Genomic DNA, 20,963 nt, shown 5'->3' with positions numbered 1-20,963 from the left:
TGAATCTCTCACCTGTATAATAAACATTGTTTTAAACTATGAATAAATATAAGACTCTTTGTGTTTAGGTAAGATCAAATGCTATGGAACAGAATTCAGCTATTCTTCCTTTGGTTTTGCTTTCATTGTTCTCAAATATTTGTCAAGTACCTACTCTATGCGAGAAGAAAGAGAAAAGAAAGGAAGGGAAAGGAGAGAAAAGGATATGTGTTTCATGACCTTCACATGTTCTCATGTAATGAGCATTAAACATTCTGATTTATAAACAGTGAGTTGATATTTGATATTGGATACATATATTATTATCCAAAAATAAGTTTTCAGTTAACAGTGAATATATAATGAGAGTCTGGTATGTAAATTTCAGTGGCTAAGAGGAGACAGGATTCACTTAATTGGCATAAGAAAAATTTGGGACCTTTTCAATGTTATTGAAGAATCACTGAAAGTACTAATTTCTGGGAGAATACTAGCAGATGGTGATGTAGGAACACCCTGAACTCACCTCCTGCCACAGACACACTGAATCTACACCTACATATACAGCAATTTTTCCTGAAGAAGTACTGAGGGCTGATTAGATGGCTTCTGCACAATAAAACATAGAGGGACCACATCGAGATGGGCAGGACAGACAGAGACACGGTATTGAGAGGAACCCTTCTCCTGAAGTGGTGACCTGCAACAGGGAGAGATATCACTGAGGGACTCACTTGCAGGCTTGTCTGCCTTGGGGCACAGGAAGAAAAATAGTGGTTTAAAGGGCACCTAGACTGTATGGGGAGGAAATCCATTTACTAACCCTAGACTATCTGCCAATGGGGTGGGGAACTGCTGGAACTCTCTCCAGCTTCAGAGGTACCGGTAAGTCCCATTTTGTGAATTCCCCCTCCACCCCGATAGCACAGGCAAGAGGAGAGTCCAGATGCTCTAGCCGGCTTACTAAGGCTGCCCCAGTGCACTCCAGTCCCCTGGCTCACCCTAGCTTCAGTCATCCCCACAAGGCAACCTCAGTGTGAAGCATAGCAGGTCTCTCGCCTGCACTGTCCCAGCTCCAGTCATCCCACCAAGGTGGCCCCAGTGCAGTGAATGTGGAGAACCCCCTGCCCAAGCCTGTTCCAGCTACAATCATTCCAAGAAGGTGGTACCAACATGGCATGTCCTGGGAATCCCCAGCCCACACCAGATCCAGTTCCAGCCAGCCTGCCAAAGCTGCCTGGCACACATAGTCTACACAAGGGATGCTCCTACACAAGCCACTCCTTCAAGACTGGGAGAGGTAGATGTTTCACCTAATTCATAGAAACAAACACAGAAATTCAAATAAAATGAGGAGACAAAGAAATATGTTCCCAACAAAAGAAAAAGATAAAACCCCAGAAAAAAATTTCAATGAAACAGAGATAAGCAGTTTACCTAATAAAGAGTTCAAATTAATGATCATAAAGATACTCACCAAACTCAGGAAAAGAAGGGCAGAACACAGTGAGAACTTCGACAAAGAGTTAGACAATATAAGAAATAGTCAATATCAGAGCTAAGGAATAAAATAACTGAAATGAAAAGCTATTTTCATTGATAATAATAGTTGATATGCTGGAGGGTATCAACAGCAGATTAGAGGATACAGAAGAATGGATCAGCAATTTGGAAGACAAAATAGTGGAAATCAATCAGAACAGCAAAAATAAAAAGGATTAAATAATTGAGGATAGTTTAAGGGACTCCTCAGACAATATCAAGCATGCTAACATTCGCATTATAGGTGTTCCAGAAGGAGAAGAGAGAGAGAAAATGGCAAAAACTTTATTTAAAGAAATAATGACTGAAAACTTTCCTAACCTGGGGAAAGAAACAGACATCCAGATCCACGAAGCACAGACAGTTCCAAACCAGGGGAACTCAAAGAGATTCAAATCAAGACATATAATTAAAATGTCAAACGTTAAAGATAAATAGAGAATCTTAAAGGTAGCAAGAGAAAAATAGCAAGTCACATCAAGGGAACCTACAAAAGACCATCAGCTAATTTTTCAGCAGAAACTTTGCAGACCAAAAGGGAATGGCATAATATATAAAGTGCTGAAAGGAAAAAACAACCAAGAATACTGTACCTGGGCAGGTTATCATTCAGAATTGAAGGAGAGATAAAGACTTTCCCAGACAAGCAAACACTAAAAGAATTCATCACCACTAAATTGGCCTTATAAGAAATGTTAAATTGTCTCCTTTAAGCAGAAAAGACAAGGCGATAACTTGTAGTAAGAAAATATATATAAGAAAAAATCTCACTGGTAAAAGCAAATATTAGTAAAGACAATGGATTAGCCACTCACAGCTAGTATGAAAGTTAAAAGAAAAGTAGTAAAATCAACTATAACTACAATAAGTAGTTAAGGGATATATAAAATAAAAAGATATAAAATATGACATCAAAAATATAAAATGAGGGGGGAGGCCTGGTGGCGCAAGCAGTTAAGTGCACGTGCTCCACTGTGGCAGCCCAGGGTTTGTTGGTTCAGATCCTGGGTGCGCACCAACGCGGCGCTTGGCAAGCCATGCTGTGGCGGCGTCCCATGTAAAGTGGAGGAAGATGGGCATGGATGTTAGCCCAGGGCCAGTCTTCCTCAACAAAAAAAAGAGGAGGATTGGCATCAGATGTTAGCACAGGACTGATCTTCCTCACAAAAAAAAAAAAAAAGAAGAAGAAGAAGAAAAAATAAAATAAAATGGGGAGGTTAAAATGTAGTGCTTTTAGAATGTTTTTGAACTTAAGTGACTATCACCTTAAAATAGACTGCTATATATATAAGTCAATATATATGAACTGCAACGTAACCACAAGCCAAAAACCTACAATAGACACACAAAAAATAAAGGAAAAGGAACCCAAACATACCACTAAAAAAACCCCATCAAATCGCAAAAGAAGAAAGGAACAGAGAAGAACTGCAAAATCAACCAGAAAACAGTTAACAAAATGACAGTAAGTACATACCTATCAATAATTGCTTTAAATGTAAATGGACTAAATGCTCTAATCAAAAGACATAAGGTGGCTGAATGGATTAAAAAACACCAATACTCATCTATATGCTGCCTATAAGAGACTCATTTCACATCTAAAGACACAGACTAAAAATGAAGGGATAGAAAAAGATATTGGGGGGGCATTACATAATGATAAAGGAGTCATTCAACAGGAGGATATAACATTAGTAAATATTTATGCACTCAAGGAGCACCTACATATGTAAAGCAAATATTAACAGACATAAAGGGAGAAACTGACAGTAATACAATAATAGTAAGGGACTTTAATACCCCACTTAAAACAATTGCTAGAGCATCCAGCCAGAAAATCAATAAGAAAACATTGGCATTAAACGATATATTAGACCAGTGGATTTAATAGGCATATACAGAACATTCTATCCAAAAACTGCAGAATATACATCATTTTCAAGTTCACATGGAACATTCTCTAGAATAGATCACATGTTAGGCCACAAAACTAGTCTCAATAAATTTAAGAAGATTGAAATCACATCAGCATCTTTTCCAACCACAGCGGTATGAAAGTGGAAATCAATTACAAGAAGAAACTGGAAAAAACACTAACACGTGGAGACTAAAAAACCAGCTACTAGACAACTGATGGATCAAGGAATAATCAGAAAATCAAAAAAATACCTTGAGACAAATGAAAATGAAAACACAAGTTTCCAAAATCTATGGGATGTAGCAAAAGCAGTTCTCAGAGGGAAGTTCATAACACCAGGCTTACCTCAAGAAACAAGAAAAATCTCAAATAAATCATCTAACTTCACATCTAAAGGAAATAGGAAAAGAAAAAATAAAGCCCAAAACTAGTAGAAGGAAGGAAATAATAAAGATCATAGTGGAAATAAATGCAATAGAGACAAAAAAAAAAAAAAAATACAAATGATCAATGAAACTAAAACCTGATTCTTTGAAAAGATAAACAAAAGTAATAAACCCCTCTCATCAGGTAAAAAAAAAGAGAGTGGTCCCAAATAAATAAAATCAGAAATGAAAGAGAAGTTACAACTGACACCACAGAAATACAAAGGATCATAAGAGGCTACTACAAACAATTATATGCCAACAAATTGGAAAACCTAGAAGTTAAGGATAAATTCCTAGAAATACACAACCTTCCAAGACTGAATTATGAAGAAAAAGAAAATCTGAATAGACTGAATACAAGTTATTAAATTGAATCATTAATTTAAAATCTCCTAAAAAGCAAAGTCCAAGGCCAAAGGGCTTTACAGGTGAATTCTACCAAGCATTTAAAGAGGAGGTAATACCTATCCTTCTCAATCTATTCCAAAAAACTGAAGAGGAAGGAATGCTTCGAAACTCATTTCACAAGGCCAGCATTATCCTCATACCCAAACCACACAAAGACACCACAAAAAAAGAAAATTACAGGCCAATATCCCTGATGAACATAGATGCAAAAATCCTCAACAAAATATTGGCAAACCAAGCCAGCCCTGCTGGCCTAGTGGTTAAAGTTCAGTGTGCTCTGCTTCAATGGCCTGGGTTCGGTTCCCAGGCATAGAACCACATCACTCACCTGTCAGTAGCCATGTTGTGGCAGCAGCTCACATAGAAGAACTAGAAGGACTTACAACTAGAACATACAGCTATGTACTGGGGCTTTGGGGAGGAAAAATAAAAAGACAGAGAGAGAGGAAGATTACCAACAGATGTTAGCTCAGGGAAAATCTTTCCCAGCAAAAAAAAAAAAAAAATATATATATATATATATATATATATTGATGCAAACCAAATTGAAAAATTCATTATAAAAATCTTATACCATGATCAAGTGCAATTTATTCCAGGGATGCAGGATTGTTTAACATCTGCAAATTAATCAAGGTGATACACCACATTAACAAAACAAAAAATAAAAATCACATAATCATCTCAATAGATGCAGGAAAAGCATTTGACAAAATTCAACATCCATTTATGATAAAAACTCTCTACAAAGTGGCTATAGGAAGAATGTATCTCAACATAATAAAGACCCCATATATGACAAATCCTATAGCTAACATTATACATAATGGTGAAAAGCTGATAACAAGACAGAGATGCCCACTCTTGCCACTTTTATTCGACATAATATTGGAAGCCCTAGCCACAGCAATTAGACAAGAAAAAGGAATAAAAGGCATCAACATTTGAAAAGAAGTAAAACTGCCACTATCTGTAGATGACATGATACTGTATATAGAAAACCCTAAAGACTCCACCACAAAACTATTAGAACTAATAAATGAATTCAGTAAAGTTGCAGGATACAAAATTAATATACAGAAATTGCTTGCATTTCTATTCACTAACAATTAGCTATGAGAAAGAGAAATTAAGAAAACAATTCCATTTACAGTTACTTCAAAAAGAATAAAAAACCTAGGAATAAATAAATACTAGGAATAAATTTAACCTATGAGCTAAAAGAAACTGCACTCTGAAAACTGTAAGACAATGATGAAAGAAACTGAAGATTGCACAAATGTGGAAGATACACCATGATCATGGATTGAAAAAATTAATATTGTTAAAATGTCCATAGTACCCAAAGCAATCTACAGATTCAATGCAATCCCTATCAAAATTCTAATGGCATTTTTCATGGAATTAGAACAAAGAATCTTAAAATTCATATGGAACCACAAAAGACCTCAGATAGCAAAAGCAATCTTGGGAAAGAAGAACAAAGCTGGAGGTATCGCGCTCTCTGATTTCAAAGTATACTACACACCTATAGTAACCAAAACAGTATGGTACTGGCAGGAAAACAGACACATAGGTCAATGGAATAATATAGAAATCCCAGAAATAAACCCACACATAAATGGTCAATTTATCTATGACAAAGGAGGCAAGAATGTACAATGGGGAAAAGATAGTCTCGTCAATAAATGGTTTGAGAAAACTGGACAGCCACATGCAAAAGAATGAAACTCAATCACTATCTTACACCATATACAAAAATAAATTCAAAGTGGATTAAAGACTTAAATGTAAGACCTGAAACCATAAAACTCCTAGAAGAAAACAAAGACAATCTGCTCTTTGTCATCAGTCTTAGCAACATTTTTTGGGACAAGTCTCCTCAGGCAAGGGCAACAAAAGCCAAAATAAACGTGTGAGATTACATCAAACTAAAAAGCTTGTGCTCAGCAAAGGAAACCACCAACAAAACAAAAGGGCAACTTACTGAATGGGAGAAGATATTTGCAAATCATATATCTCGTAGGGAGTTAATAACCAAAATATATAATGAACTTACCCAAGTTAATATCAAAAAAAAAAACTCAATTAAAAAGTGGACAGGGGCCAGCCCGGTGGCATAGTGGTGAAGTGCACACACTCCGCTGTGGCGGCCAGGGGTTCAGATCCCTGATGCGCACCAATGCACCTCTTGTCAAGCCATGCTGTGGTGGCGTCCCATATAAAGTAGAGGAAGATGGGCATGGATGTTAGCCCAGGGCCAGTCTTCCTCAGCAAAAAGAGAAGGGTCAGCGACAGATGTTAGCTCAGGGCTAATCTTCCTCACCAAAAAAAAAAAAAATGGACAGAGGATTTGAATAGATATTTTTCCAAAGAAGACATACAGATGGCCAACAGGCACATGAAAAGACGTTCAACATCATTAATTATCAGGGAAATGCACATCAAAACCACAATGAGATACCACTTCACATCTGTTAGAATGGCTAGTATCAAAAAGACAAAAAAATAACAAATGTTGGTGAGGATATGGAGAAAAGGGCACACTGATGCACTGTGAGTGGGAATGTAAATTGGTGCTGCTACTATAGAAAACAGTATGGAGGTTTCTCAAAAAATTAAAAATAGAATTACCATACAATCTAGCAATTCCACTTCTGGGTATTTATCTGAAGAAAATGAAAACACTAACTTGAAGAGACATATGCACCCCTATGTTCATTGCCGCATTATTTACAATTGCCAAGATATGGAAGCAAACTAAGTGTCCCTCAATAGCTGAATGGATAAAGAAGGTGTGGTATGTATACAGAACGGAATATTACTCAGCTATAGAAAAGAATGAAATCTTGCTATTTGAGACAACATCGGTGTATCCAGAGGCTATTATGCTAAGTGAAATAAGTCAAAGAAAGACAAATATTGTACAATTGCACTTACATGTGGAATGTGAAAAACAAAACGAATTAACAAACAAAACTAAACAGAAACAGAAACAGACTCATAGATATAGGAAGTAAACTGGTAGTTACCAGAGTGGGGAAGGGTTAGGAGACAGGCAAAATAGGTGAAGGGCATTAAAAGGTACAAACTTCCAGTTATAAAATAAATAACTTATGGGGATGTAATGCACAGTATAAAGAATATAGTCAGTAATATTGTAATAACTTTGTATGGTAACTAGACTTATCATGGTGATCATTTTGTAATGTAAATAAATATTGAATCACTATGATGTACAACTGAAACTAATAGGATATTGTAAGTCAACTATATTTCATTTAAAAAAGGGGGAAAAAATGAAGAAAGCACACATTTCTGATATTCCAGAGCCAATGTATTGAACATTGGCTTTGCAAAATTTTGGGTAATTTTAGACAGCACGCAAAGAGTGAGTGGCTAATTAACACATGCACCTCTTTCATGCAACTGTTCAGTAGCAGATGATTCAGAGGCTATGTTCCTACATCCATGAAGGCTTCTTGAGTGTTCAGGGGTGCTCAGAGGGTCCCATCTATAAAAATATATACTTGCCATATTTCTTGTTGAATATAATTGTGAATTTAGGTTCTGGGATAATACACACTCGTTTTTAAAGAGATGATAATATTCTAATACTAGAGAGATAGAAAACATTCAGAATTGTGAATTTTAAGGATTTTTCTGTCATATTTCTTCTTTAGAATGAAGCGATAGAGGATAGTTAAGCTCACATTATTTCTTTTTCCTCTTGCCCTGCCCTACATTTCACTGCTTATCTGTAGCATTATTTCATAAATTTGTTCATTAAATTGTTGTTTTATAACACTTTATTGAACCTTCCTTACACTTTATTTGGGTAACTTCATTTTCTAAGTATTTCACAATAATACTTTTAAAATTTAATAACATCTGAATGATTGTCATGTTTTAACTAAAGTTAACAGAAGATAATATTCCAATCACAGATTCAGAAAGCAAAATTCAAGACTTGCTAAGTAATGTTTCTGAAATTCCTTTCCATCAATTGACTCCTTATAATCAGAGAGAAAATTTGTTTAATTTCATGATTCTTATTTTCAAGAAGAACATCACTTGAGTTGTTTTTTTATATATATATAGAGAGAGAGAGTTTTAGGAAAAGAGAACAAAAATTCAAAGAGAAGAAAGTGGGAAATAGCAGTGAGCTCTAGGGAGTGCATTTTCACCACAGAACTACAGGCAGATTCTGAAGGAAATAGAAAAAGATAAATCAAGAATTTACCCTTAACCATATGGCATTTATTCTGCTTAATAAATGTTTATTTTGACCAGCAAAGACACTGTCAATTAACAATGAACTTAAACCCATAACCAAACATTCAGTGCCATATACAACCTAAAATAAAATGATTTCTAATTTTGGCATTGGCATCAATCTACTTTCATTTTAAATTTTTTAATTTTATGATCTAGTAAATAAATTCTAACTGCTAACTGTGTACACGTGATAAGGAAAATTGCCACATTGATTGCCTTGTCTTTTCTTAAATTACTACGCTAAGTACTTTGTTAAGCTATGGTTCTCAAGTGTTGAAATAAATAAGCTTGCTTTTTTTTTTAAATATATCAACCTAGTCATAGCAGTCAGGAAAATCTGGTAAATGCTTTAAAACTTTCTTTGAGAACTATTTTTTTTTTCTTTTTAAAAATATTTTACAAGAGAAAAGCCTACATGGAAATATATTTCAACAGTTTAGATATTTTAATTGAGTAAAATATACTATATCAATTTATGTCAGTGTACAGTTTGGCATTTTCTCTAGAATTTTGTTGCTTACTTAGAGTAAAACGTGGGACATTCATTCATATGTTTGTTTTATCATACAATGACAACGTGAGGAATCTATTCTCATAGAACTATTGCTTCCCTATTTATCTGTAGATAGTAAATTATTTCTAATAGCTCAAATAGATTTGAATAAGTTTTGTTAATACTATACTACTTTTTAACATTCCTTTTTTTCCCTCCATATAACCTTTTCCATAATCAGGTTATTGGAGAAATAGTCTAATACTAAGCAGAAGTTCTGAGTCTCTGTCTCTCATCTTTTATGAGAACATACAATAAATGTGAAGGAAAACCCAATATTCCTTTGGATAAGATGGGTGAAATTTAGACTTGATTCTAAGCATATGTGTTTCAAGCCTTGATGTAACATTAACCTCTGAGCCAGTAGTGCTCCAAGATCCATATAAATCATCCTCAATATCCAAATCTATATGAATAAAAGAATATAGTATGTGTTTCCATGTCAGTATTACTCTCCAATGTACACATTAATGATTACTCTTTCGTTTTTCTCTTTGCATGTTTCTAGGATTTGACTGCCCTACACATAAAGAGCCCAACAAATAACATTAACCTGACATTATACATGTTTTCTGTGTTCTTCTCCTACTGTTATGCTTAATAGGTGCATCTACCATTTTTCCCAAATTTATTATTATTTCTATTAAGTTCATACTTTCATTCTGTGTAGGGAATCATTTAAAAATAAATTTCATGAGAAAAGTAGACACAATGTGCACTTCAAACAAAATATTCCTACCATATACAGAAGCTGGGTAGAGAATGTATAGGATATAGTGAGACAGCAAAAGTTTTGCTGCCTGTAGTGAGCCAAATGAGACGAATGACAGTGTTACCAGTGAGTATCCACTGGGGCAGTGGTGAGCTCTGTCAGTCCTCCCCTTTCTTCCATTCAATAAAAACGTGTTGGATTGAAGGATGTTTCTCAGGTAGGCCTCAACAGTTACTTCACTAATGATCCCAATTTCAGCCAGTGACCCGGAAATGAAAGACTACATTTCACGAAACTCCTGGAGTGCACTATAAACAAGACTTACAAAATGTCATGTCCTTGAAAACATGAAATCTGACATGCTGGTGTGCGTCTTTTACTCAAAACTGAGTTCAGAAATAAAATGTTTCATGGGCCACAGAAGGAAGCTAAGTCTAAATTTAAAAAGAAATACACATCTTTTCTCCTCTATAAGGTAAACATCAGAAAATCTGAAAAGTGAAGTCACTGTGGTATAAAATTGATCACACAATTCCTTTCATAACCTAGAGGTGCCATTTCAATATCATTTATAGCTCTGAGGAGACTACACAAGTTGTTTCATGATTTTTGTAAGGTGTTGATTGGGGAAGTCCTAGACAATCCAGGTTTGTCCACACTCCAAAAGCATTAAATCTATTTTAGCACCAACTGATTGCGTAACTGATATTTTTTGTCCAAATGATAATTATGCTGATCCACTTCTTAAGAAAATACTTTGCTTAACAATTTACATCTTGAAATGTTCTATGTTTTTAGATTCTTACAGCCAAAGAGAAGCATATATTTAAATCTAACAAATATTCAATTTAAATGTAGTATTAATATATAGGAAAATGAATTTGATATCAAACTGTATAGATGTTTCCTTGACTATTTCCATATCCAACACTTTTAGATCATAATGCTGTACTTGCTTACCCAAACATCACAATATATATAACTATATCTTTATTTCCTAATATAATAATAGTGATAATAAAGAATTAATTCTGGGATTGCTGATCTGCTGATCACTTTGTATCTGTGATTGCTATGTAACTGCTGCTGAAGTGTTCACCAAGGGGCTCTATAATGTTTCATTCCTACCAGCAATGTACGTGAGCTCCAGTTACACTACATTCTCACCAGCATTCGGGATTGCCAAATTTAAAATTTTTTTGAGACATTATTTATGGTGAATAGAGGTATCTTATTGTGTTTCACTTTGCATTTTCCTCACAGTCACCTTATGGTCTATGATTTCCAAGATTCTTTTGTATGCTTCTCCAAACCCTTATAAATTTTGACAACTGAAAACACACAATACAAGCAAATTATTCTATTTGCTCTCATGTGATGAGATACACATTTTTTTTAAACCTATTTTTATCTCCCTGCTATTTTACACACTTTCCTTTACTCAAGGTAAAGCTGATTCGTAGACTTGGTTTTGCCAGCAAGAGAAAGAAGAAAATAAGTTTAAACAAACCTTATATTTAGCATTCGAATTTGTAAAAAAAAGTTGCATGAAGATAAAGGAATAATGTTTTCGTGACTGATGACATCATTAGAGAAATCTAGAGTAGCATTTTTCAAAATGTAGTCTATAATCTCCTAAAGGATAATCACCTGGGTATCTTCTTTAAATGTAGATTTCTGAACCCCACCCCAAATATCTGAATCTGAGTGTAGGAGATTGAGATTTTTTAAAGTAAAAGATAAATGGTAATATCTGTAAAGCAAGGCTTTTCATATCACATTCAACTTCAGTGTGTTTTCAAATGAAGAGTTACGAGAAGTGGTATATAAAATCTAGCTAAAAAAGGCTTATAGGTTAGTTAAATCTAAAATTCTAGGTCTAAAGCAAGTTTCCCACCTCCACACCGTTTCCACTGGATAATTCTTTGTTATTGGATGTTGATATGTACATTCTAGGACGTTTAGCAGCATCTCTGGTCTCTACCCATTAGATACCTCCACCCCGTTTGTGACAGCCAAAAAATGTCTGCCGACACTGCCAAATCTCCCCTGGTTGAGAAATTGATCTCAAGAAATGTTTACGGGAAACAGATTTCTTTTCCTTGTGCATTCACTTACAAGTGCTTTATACTTTGATGGAAGTGAAATCTGGATAGTTTGAAGAATATCTACCATTGATATAGTTGTTTATATTTCCAGTTTTTATCACAATTAGCCTCAAAAGTTGGTCTACCTCTGACCAATTGACTTTTGCTGGAAAGGCTGGTGTTCTTTGCTGCTTCCCTGTTTTATTGATCACCATTTTATTTTACCCAAGCCATATTCCTTTCCTTCAATATTATTTTTTAATAGTGAGTTAAGAGATAACCTTTTGTTCATGGTTAGAAGTGAATGTCAGTGCGTAGAGAGTCAAAAGTTATTTCAGAGTTAAAAGTTATTTCACAGCAAACTATTTTATTATAATATATAGATAGATGCTTTTTGTCCTTCTTAAGGAGAAGTATGATACTTTAACTTTAATTAGCTACATTGCTCATACATTATTGACTAAGTATAAATAGTGGTAACCTTAGACTAGTAATTTTGCATAAAATCCCCAGTCTTCCGTTAACTTAATTTCTCATTGGTAAAGCATTCAGTTTAATGCTACTTTGAGATGGTCTCGAGTGTTTCAGATCTGCATGATCAAGTTCTCAAGGTCATGCTACTCTCGGTCCCAACATGAGCTTTGCTGTTCTTTTGATCTGCACAAACAACTCCCCCTGACATCACTGGGAGGCCCACTGAGGACAATGAGGAACATATGGCCTTTCTATTGTGTCCTCAGGTTCATAATGAAGAACAAACCCAAAACACATCAAAATTATGCTGCACTGTCAGGAAAATTCTAATCAGTGTAATCTTAGCAGCTTTATTCTCTAGAAACAGTGTTCTGTCTATAAAGAGCCTCCTACATGGGCATAAAAGTGGAAAACAGCAGCAGTATATGCATTCCTTTAGCTGGAGTCCTAGAATGTTCAGTGGTTTTCTTAAAACTATTTTCTGATCAGTCCTCATGAAGCACTTTATTCTTGTTCCAGTAAAATAAATGTAAACTTAAAATTAATGTAGTTTCATATGCAAAAAATAATAATATGTTTGCATCTTAAGGATGAAAGGATTTTTTTTGATTAAAAAAAAGTCCCCAATATTAGTAGATCTTGCTGTTTGTATAAGGTTTCAGAAATCACAAGGGGGCACTGTTTTACTAAATACATCAGGAGAAAGGGCAATGATTTAAGTGTTTGACTTTTTTTAAAAAATAGTTTTTAATGATACAGTAGTTCTATTCATACACATCTAACACTATTTTTCAATGCTAAATTCAGAATATTCTAAACGTGTGACTTTGTCCATAAAAAAGTACTTTTTTTGCAGTGAAAAGTTTAGCAAATTAAACTTATTTTAAAATTGAAAAACAAAAAAACAGACTTTTTCTTGAGAATGAGTAAATATTTCAACTGAGAACATAAGTTTTAGAATGTTTCTTTTCATTTGTCTTTTGGGCATGAAATTTTTTTGAAATAGTATTTTTTTTCTGCTTATACTGAGAAGAATATAGATGAGGCTTCCATTTGTAAATGTTTCTTTTGTCAGCTAGTAAACATCTTATCTTTCCCTGAATTTTATATTTTAGACACTTTAGTAGAAATCCATAATATATTCTAGATTAAAATGAAATTTTATTATTCTCCCTATATGATGATAATGCTATTTTGAGTGATTCAGGGATGATGATGTTATTTGAGGATGAATAAAGGCATGTGATTTACCATTATGACTAAATTGGCACTGGAAATACTAGATGGTAGGAAGGGAAACAAACTAAGTGGTTCACATGAGTATAAAACCAGCATTATACTAAGTAGAAATATAATCTATTACTCTCATTAATAGTCAGAAATAAAAATAAAAAGTAGAGAAGAACTTCAAAATAACAATTATAATTTTAATACTTTTCATGTGAAGACGATAACAGTATTCCAAGATGAACAATAAATGTCAAATTCATTATGTGGTATTACCATTGCAATTTAAGATGATTTAATTAGACTTCAAATATTTCAAATGAAACATTATGATTAAAGTTAATCCCATAGATGAAAAAAATTTATAAATCATAAATATAATCACGTTTTCCCAAAGGAACTACCAATAATACCTGGAGAAGAGCCTAGAGTAGCTAAAAGTTGCTAGGACCAGCGAAAAGAACCCTAACTTGGCAATAGGAAAAGCTAGCTATATTTCTGTCTCTGCCATTTTATCAGTTGTGCAACTACAGGTGGATCAATTAGCCTCTGGAGTTCTCCATTATTACATTGCAAAATGGAAAAAAAAATTGATTGACTTTTAAGATCCTTCGATCTCTAATATCTATGATTCTAATAATTTTTGATAGTATTTTTATCTAATATAATAAACATTGAGTTGCAGTTTGTTCAAGTAATTAAAGATTAAAACAGTTGATAAAGGAAGCAAAGTACTTATCCGTCAAGCTCTCAAATATCAGGTTACATGGTGATACATGTTCTAAGATTGCAATGACTCTATGTTAAAATTTAAAAGTAATATATAATAATAGTTTATATTAAAGTATATTTAAGAAATTTGCAGGATCTAGACAAACTTGTCCCAGCAAAGTTATATGAAATTTGAAAATAAATACTGTGGAACCAACATTAGAGCTATGACAATCTTCATCATAATGAGCCATCATCAGGGTTTTTATGGTTTCTTCTCATTGTATGAAGATTTGCCTTCTAGAATTTATACCAGATATAATCATATCTTGGTTATAGTTCTAGATGTAAATTTGCATTATGTAGATTTTTTAAATGATCCTCTGTGTTATTTTTTTAAATGTACTATTAACTCTTCTACCAAGCATTCATTTTGACATTCAATTTAATCAACAAATTTCAACAATATTTGATGAGCTTCCTTTCACAGAAGCTGAGCTATATGTTGAAGGGCCACAACTGGCTTGGAATTGGAATTCGGGTTTTCTTACTCTAATCCCAGTGATTTTTTCCATAATGTTATAGCTACCAGGAAATACATTTTCTGTGCAGATGACCATGGTCTAAGACTTTAGAATGACATTAAATTTTAGGGTAGTAGATACTGGAAAAAACTATGTTTATCATGATTTGTTCTTAGTAAAATAAAATTGACTTTAATTGCATGGATTTCTTAAAGAAAACTGCACCCTCCAAAAAGAAAGTCCAAGTTCTCTGTCAATACTTTTTATTAATATTACTATAGGATATATCTATATCATGGTCAAAACTGTTCTCTGTTTTGAAAAAAATATGGTAATAACACAAATGGAGTGTAAAACAAAATTGAGATGATTGGAGAAGTCTTTACAAGCTCAAGGCATTAGGAAGAAATAAACCATTGTTCTTCATGATACAATCTATTGACTCATATCCGAAATTCTGAGTAATGCGCATGTGCCAGGAATGACAAATTACATTGAGAAAGAGTGATGTATACAACCATACAGTCTCTGCATAATATGTGAAGATTTGAACCTGAAGCTTCTTCTTCCCTTCCTTTTTTTCTTATTCCTTCCTTTCTCTTTTCTTCATTCTTCCTTTATCTAATTCTCTTCTCATATCTGCCATCCTTGTTCTTGTCCTTCCTTATCCTTTTCCCTAAAAAGGCTTTCTTTTTTTAAGTCTAATAAATTTTTTTCACAGTGTCACATATCTACAATACTTAGGAGAATATTTTTTAGGCATGGCAAAATGCTTGTGTTTCTATTTCCTACGGTTATTTTCCCCCTAATGATTCATTCAGAAATTAGTGATGGGTTAAATCAGACTAGATTTTTATGCCAATTAATGTGACAGCTGGCCGAATTCTTGTTTTTCCAACACGTCTTCTATGAAAGTAGGTGACTCACCATCTTTCCTTAAAGTATATTGTTAATTTTCTTTTGAAAGCAACAATACTCATTACAAAAAATTTAAAATATAGAAAATCAGAAAAAAACTATTATACTACTATTATCTTTATACTTAATATTATTTTTGTTGTTTTGTTAGTTTTTTCTTCATTTTAATTTAGATAAATTTGGGATCATACAGTATATATAATTTCTTTGTTGTTGTTATTGTTTTTATATGATTTATTTTTCATTTAATAAGTCCCATGTTATTTTAAGATCTTTGGAAATACTTTTAATTGCTGTATAATATCCTTTTGGTTAATTATCTGGTAATATCATAATAATTCTCAATTGTTTGTTATCATTGTATAGTGATAAGTCTTCATTTTATCTGAAGCACAGTATTGCTCATGCCATTGACTAGACTATTCTACTTGATTATAGCTATAAATAATGCTATAATAAATATTTTTAAGTGTAATATTTTGTTATTGTTGCTGGTTTATTTCCTTTTGGTAGATTCCAGCAAATGAAATTGTTGTCACAAAGGATAGTAAAAATTTTAAGATTCTTGATAATGAATGCCAACAGTTTCCCAAAGATTGTGCTACTTTACTTTCCCACTAGTTATATATGAAACAGCCCATTTGATGGCATCCTCTGTCAAGCTGTCAGTGATTTCCCATCGTGTGTTAACACACTACAAGAAGCATGAATTCCAAACTTGCCCCAATGCTCCAAAACAATTTGATATTGTTTTCCACACAATGCTAAATGACACCAAGGAAAACATCCTTGTTAAAATCAAAGTTAACTGTAGAAGAGATCTCTATTCTAATTAATTAAGAAGCTCTTGCCATTAAGAAAAGAGTAAAGAAATTCTACCCATATTTTTACAGCTATGTTTTGACGATCCTTATTGATTAGATGCCCCTTTGAGGATTTTCTTTTTCACTCAATTAATCTGTCACACTTATAATGTCATCAGAGGATGGCCTCAAGAGTGTTTTTCTCAGTGATATTGAATCTATTTATTCAAGATAGAAAGAGCTATAACTAAGGCTGGTGTGGTGAGCTGTCTGCAGTAAAGGACTCTGATTTTGCTGTACGCCTACCTTTGAATGCTTTGACCTTTCTTACTGTCCACATCAGACTGACCCATATTAACTGGGGTTCCAAGCTGACCTATATCTTAAATTGGGTATGTTGAAAACGTTATCAAAAACAATTTGAGGATTTCATCCTTTTATATGTCATCATCATGTTTTTATTCAGTTAAGAGATGCCTATTTAGTTCCTCAACTAAGAGCCAAACAGTAGGCACCAAGGATACACAATTAGTAAAGAATCTCCCCCTGCCCTTAAGCATTTTAGATTCCAGAGGGGAATGAGACAGACAAATAATTAATAAGAAAAGAGATCATTTCATGCATAATGAGCAATTGGAACGCAGGAGAAGAAACAAGGAAAGTCACCTAGAGGAACTTGGGAGGTTTCAGAGGCATTTGAAAGGAGAGGGGAAGTTTGAAAGGAAGCGTCTAGGAAGAGAAAATGGCATATGTTAAGGTAAGGAGAACTTCACACATGTGTTATGAAAATACAAAGGAAGAGGGAGGTGTAAAAGAAGTTGTGATAAAGTGTAAACTGCCACAGAGATGTCAGGCATGAAGCTACAATGTTATTTGTGACCTCAGAGAAAATGGTTCCAGTAGTGTGGGAGGGACAAAAGCCAAACTGTGTTCAGTTGAGTAGTGAATAGGGCGTGAGAAAGTAGACACAATGAAATCAAACGGAAGATATAGATCAATATCTAGATGGTAGACAAGATTAAGGGAGATTGGTTTTGTTTCTATTTTCATTTGTAATTTATTTATTGGCTGCTTATACTGCATTGTAAATGGTAGAAATAGAGAACAAGAAAGATCTTTATCCTCAACTTACTGACTTTCTATTGGAGGGATGTGCAATATTAACATTTACAAAATAAATAAAATAACCTTAGGTACAGAAGCCAACAAGGTAATATGGCAGTTAGTCACTGGGAAGAGCTGCTTGGGCAAGGGAGTCATGAAAGATCCTATGTTGAAGGGATATTTCTATTGAGAATTAAATGTTGAAAAGGAGGCAGCCATGAAAAGATCTGGTGGAAGAGAATTCTAAGAAAGACAAGTAAGTACAAAGGTCTTGAGACTCTTATGAGCATAACATGTTGGAGGGACAGAAATTAGGCTATACGCAATGAACGAAGGGGAGAGAGAAGAGATAGAGTGAAAAGGGAAGATTAGCAGGCACATCACAGAGGGCCATACAGTCAGTAGGTATCTATTCTAGTTTCAGTGACAACCTATGAAAGATTCTTAAGTAAGGAAGTGACGTAAAAATACTTTAGGAAAATTGCTCTGCCTGCTCTGTGGACTTTAAGAGAGGGGAGAGGAGAGCATGACAGTTAGTGGAACCAATGGGAGTTGAGTTTGCTGCTAATTAAAGCTGCTGCATTGGGAGAAAGTTGTATTCTTTTGACAGTTACAGTATTTTCTTGAGTATATCACATGCTGTGGATTTGTGCGGGCTACTTGAGCTTTATAAGCTTATTAGCCTTCATTTCCTAACTTTGTGGTGGGTTAATGAAAATAATTTTCCTGCTCCTTACTGGTTTATTGTTTGGATTAAATAGGGTCATCTATGTGAAAGACTTGAATGAGCTATACAGCATTCATCTAGAGTTGTTATGCTCCGTTTTGTTAAATTGTCATTTGGCAAGAGCATCTGCTTCCTCAGAATTGATTCTGACATTGAAAAAGCTAAAAAGAAATATAACATAGAACAGTTTGCTTTGCGAAACCCACCCAAAGCACACACATTTCCGTAAAATACAACTTGATGGTATTGTTTTTGATGTATAGTGACTTATCCAAATTCCCACAGCTATTTAGTAGCAGACCTGACAGTAGTTGATTTATCATGCTCAAATGTATACTGTTCCTCTCAATATTCAGAAATAAAATATTAACATTCCAGCCAGAGATTTTAATAGAAGGAGATTAAAGGGCATGTTCAATTTAATCAAGTTAAGAAATAAGGCAAGTTATTTGTTTACCCATCAATTTATCTATCTATTTATTTATTTTGGTGGTTGTTATCCTGATTAGGTCCAAAAAGACCTAGAGTGGTTGAATCACAAGTTACGGACACATTTAAGGAACTATTCAAGGCTTCTGATACTCTCACCAATATTGTCTCCATGGTCACTCCAACAAATTTCACTTTTAGATTAAATAACACTCTAAGCTACATAGTCACTACTGATTTGTATGACTTTCAATATATTCTAAGTACATTCTCCTTTCTACTTACTCAACTCAGGGATACAAAGAGCAATTTAACATGTGAAAGATGCTGTTTTGCTTTTTTTTTTTTACCTAGAATTTTTCATTTGTTTTGCCAATTATGAGTAAATTTGAATATCCCACCTTAGAATTTAGTTGAATTCTTGACTTAAGTTTTTAACCAATTCTAAACTTATCAAAATGCTCCATTCCATGTGTGATCAGAATTTTTTCCTTTGTTGAAACTCTTTAGACTCAAATACTTTTGAATTTTTTAGACTGTGCAAAAATTGAACAATAAATCTATAGCAAGATTGTATATTACATGAAGTGAATCTATTGCTTTGAAATGAACCCAATTTGAAACTAGTATTTATTCATTTATTTAAAAATTGGATACCATCTATGTGCCAGGCATTATTCTTGACACTTGACACATATCAATGGAAGAAAATCCTGACAGATGTGGAATTAAGTTTCTAGTTGTAGGAGACAAACAAGAAGCAATAAGCATAATGTGGAATAAATTATATTTTATGTTAGAAGAAAATAAACACTATGGCAAAATAGAGTAGGGTAAGGATTTATATATCTATTTCATTTATTCCTTTTTTCTCTGCTGATCCCTTTTACTGAATTGGCAGCCTCAACATCAAGCTATGGATTTACAGTTCCATTTTCATGTCCAGCTCAGACTGGCAGGAATTTCTCAATGCCATTTCCTAATTTCTCTGGGAGAGAATCTGATTGTTCCAACTCTCAATATTCAGAAATAAAATATTTCTATAGGCCAGAGCCAAAACTTGTCCTATAAATCTCCAGTTAGAGGTTCATCCCTGCGTATAGAGGAGAAATTCTTAGAAAAGAGGGTTGTGGCCTGGACACATCAAGTACATTAAGTTTTTATCCTCCAATTCATAATTGTAAAATGGCTTCCAGAGACCACATTCTCAGAGAACTCATTCACTGTTACCAATTTGGGGCAGGTTGGCCAGTTTGGTGAGAGAGTTATACTCACACATCTCTTTTTTTAGGGGAAAAACGTCTTCTCCAGAAGTGTTCCTTCAGATTTCTCAGATTTCATCAGTCAGGGCTGGGTCACCAGGTTTGAAAAATTAGTATTTGGCATTTTGACCCTTTTGGTTGGGGAGCAGGCCATTGCTAGTAGGGAAAAAGTGGTAGATGATTTAGATAACCCAAGGTATCAAGTATTACATTACCAGGCATTTTGACACTCCACCAATATATTTATTTAACTTAGGGGCATTTTATTTATCCTTTACTCATTGACCTTTATGAAGGTCAAAAAGAAATGGAATTTCTTTAATATTATATTAGGAAAAGTATTTTGGTTAAAATTTCCAAGAAACATTCTTAGTTAAATATTGTATATACTCTGAAAACAATGCTTATATATCTTAGCATACATATGTAATATATGAAAAAGCCTAAGATCTTAAATATATAATTTAGCAAATGAGTCCCAATCCTCTTACTAAGGGTGGCCCAAATAAAATATCTGAAGTCATGTTACTATTAATAAAGTCCTATGGTCTCAGGGATTACAGTCTTCTGGTAAAGATATTGAAATGAAAAAATAACTAAAATAAACTATAAAAGCTAAAATAGAAACATGGACACAAGACACAATATATTCTGGAAGCATAGAGGAGGAGAATCTACCATTGCATAGAGGAATAGAGGAAGTTTCCAGAGAAAGGGGGCATGTGAGCTGGTTAAATGAAAATTATTTTCCTAGAAAGTAAAAAAATAAGGGTCTTCAATGAGAAGGACTCAGAATACACAAAAGCATAGAGACGTGCAAGGGTACATGGAAAGCTTTAATCCATGTATTGGAGTGAGGAAACAGACAAAGACAAG

This window comes from Diceros bicornis, chromosome 11, assembly GCF_020826845.1.
Source record: "Diceros bicornis minor isolate mBicDic1 chromosome 11, mDicBic1.mat.cur, whole genome shotgun sequence".
NCBI lineage: Eukaryota > Metazoa > Chordata > Mammalia > Perissodactyla > Rhinocerotidae > Diceros > Diceros bicornis.
The sequence above is the reverse complement of the archived record's forward strand: the minus strand, read 5'-3'. Positions refer to the sequence as shown.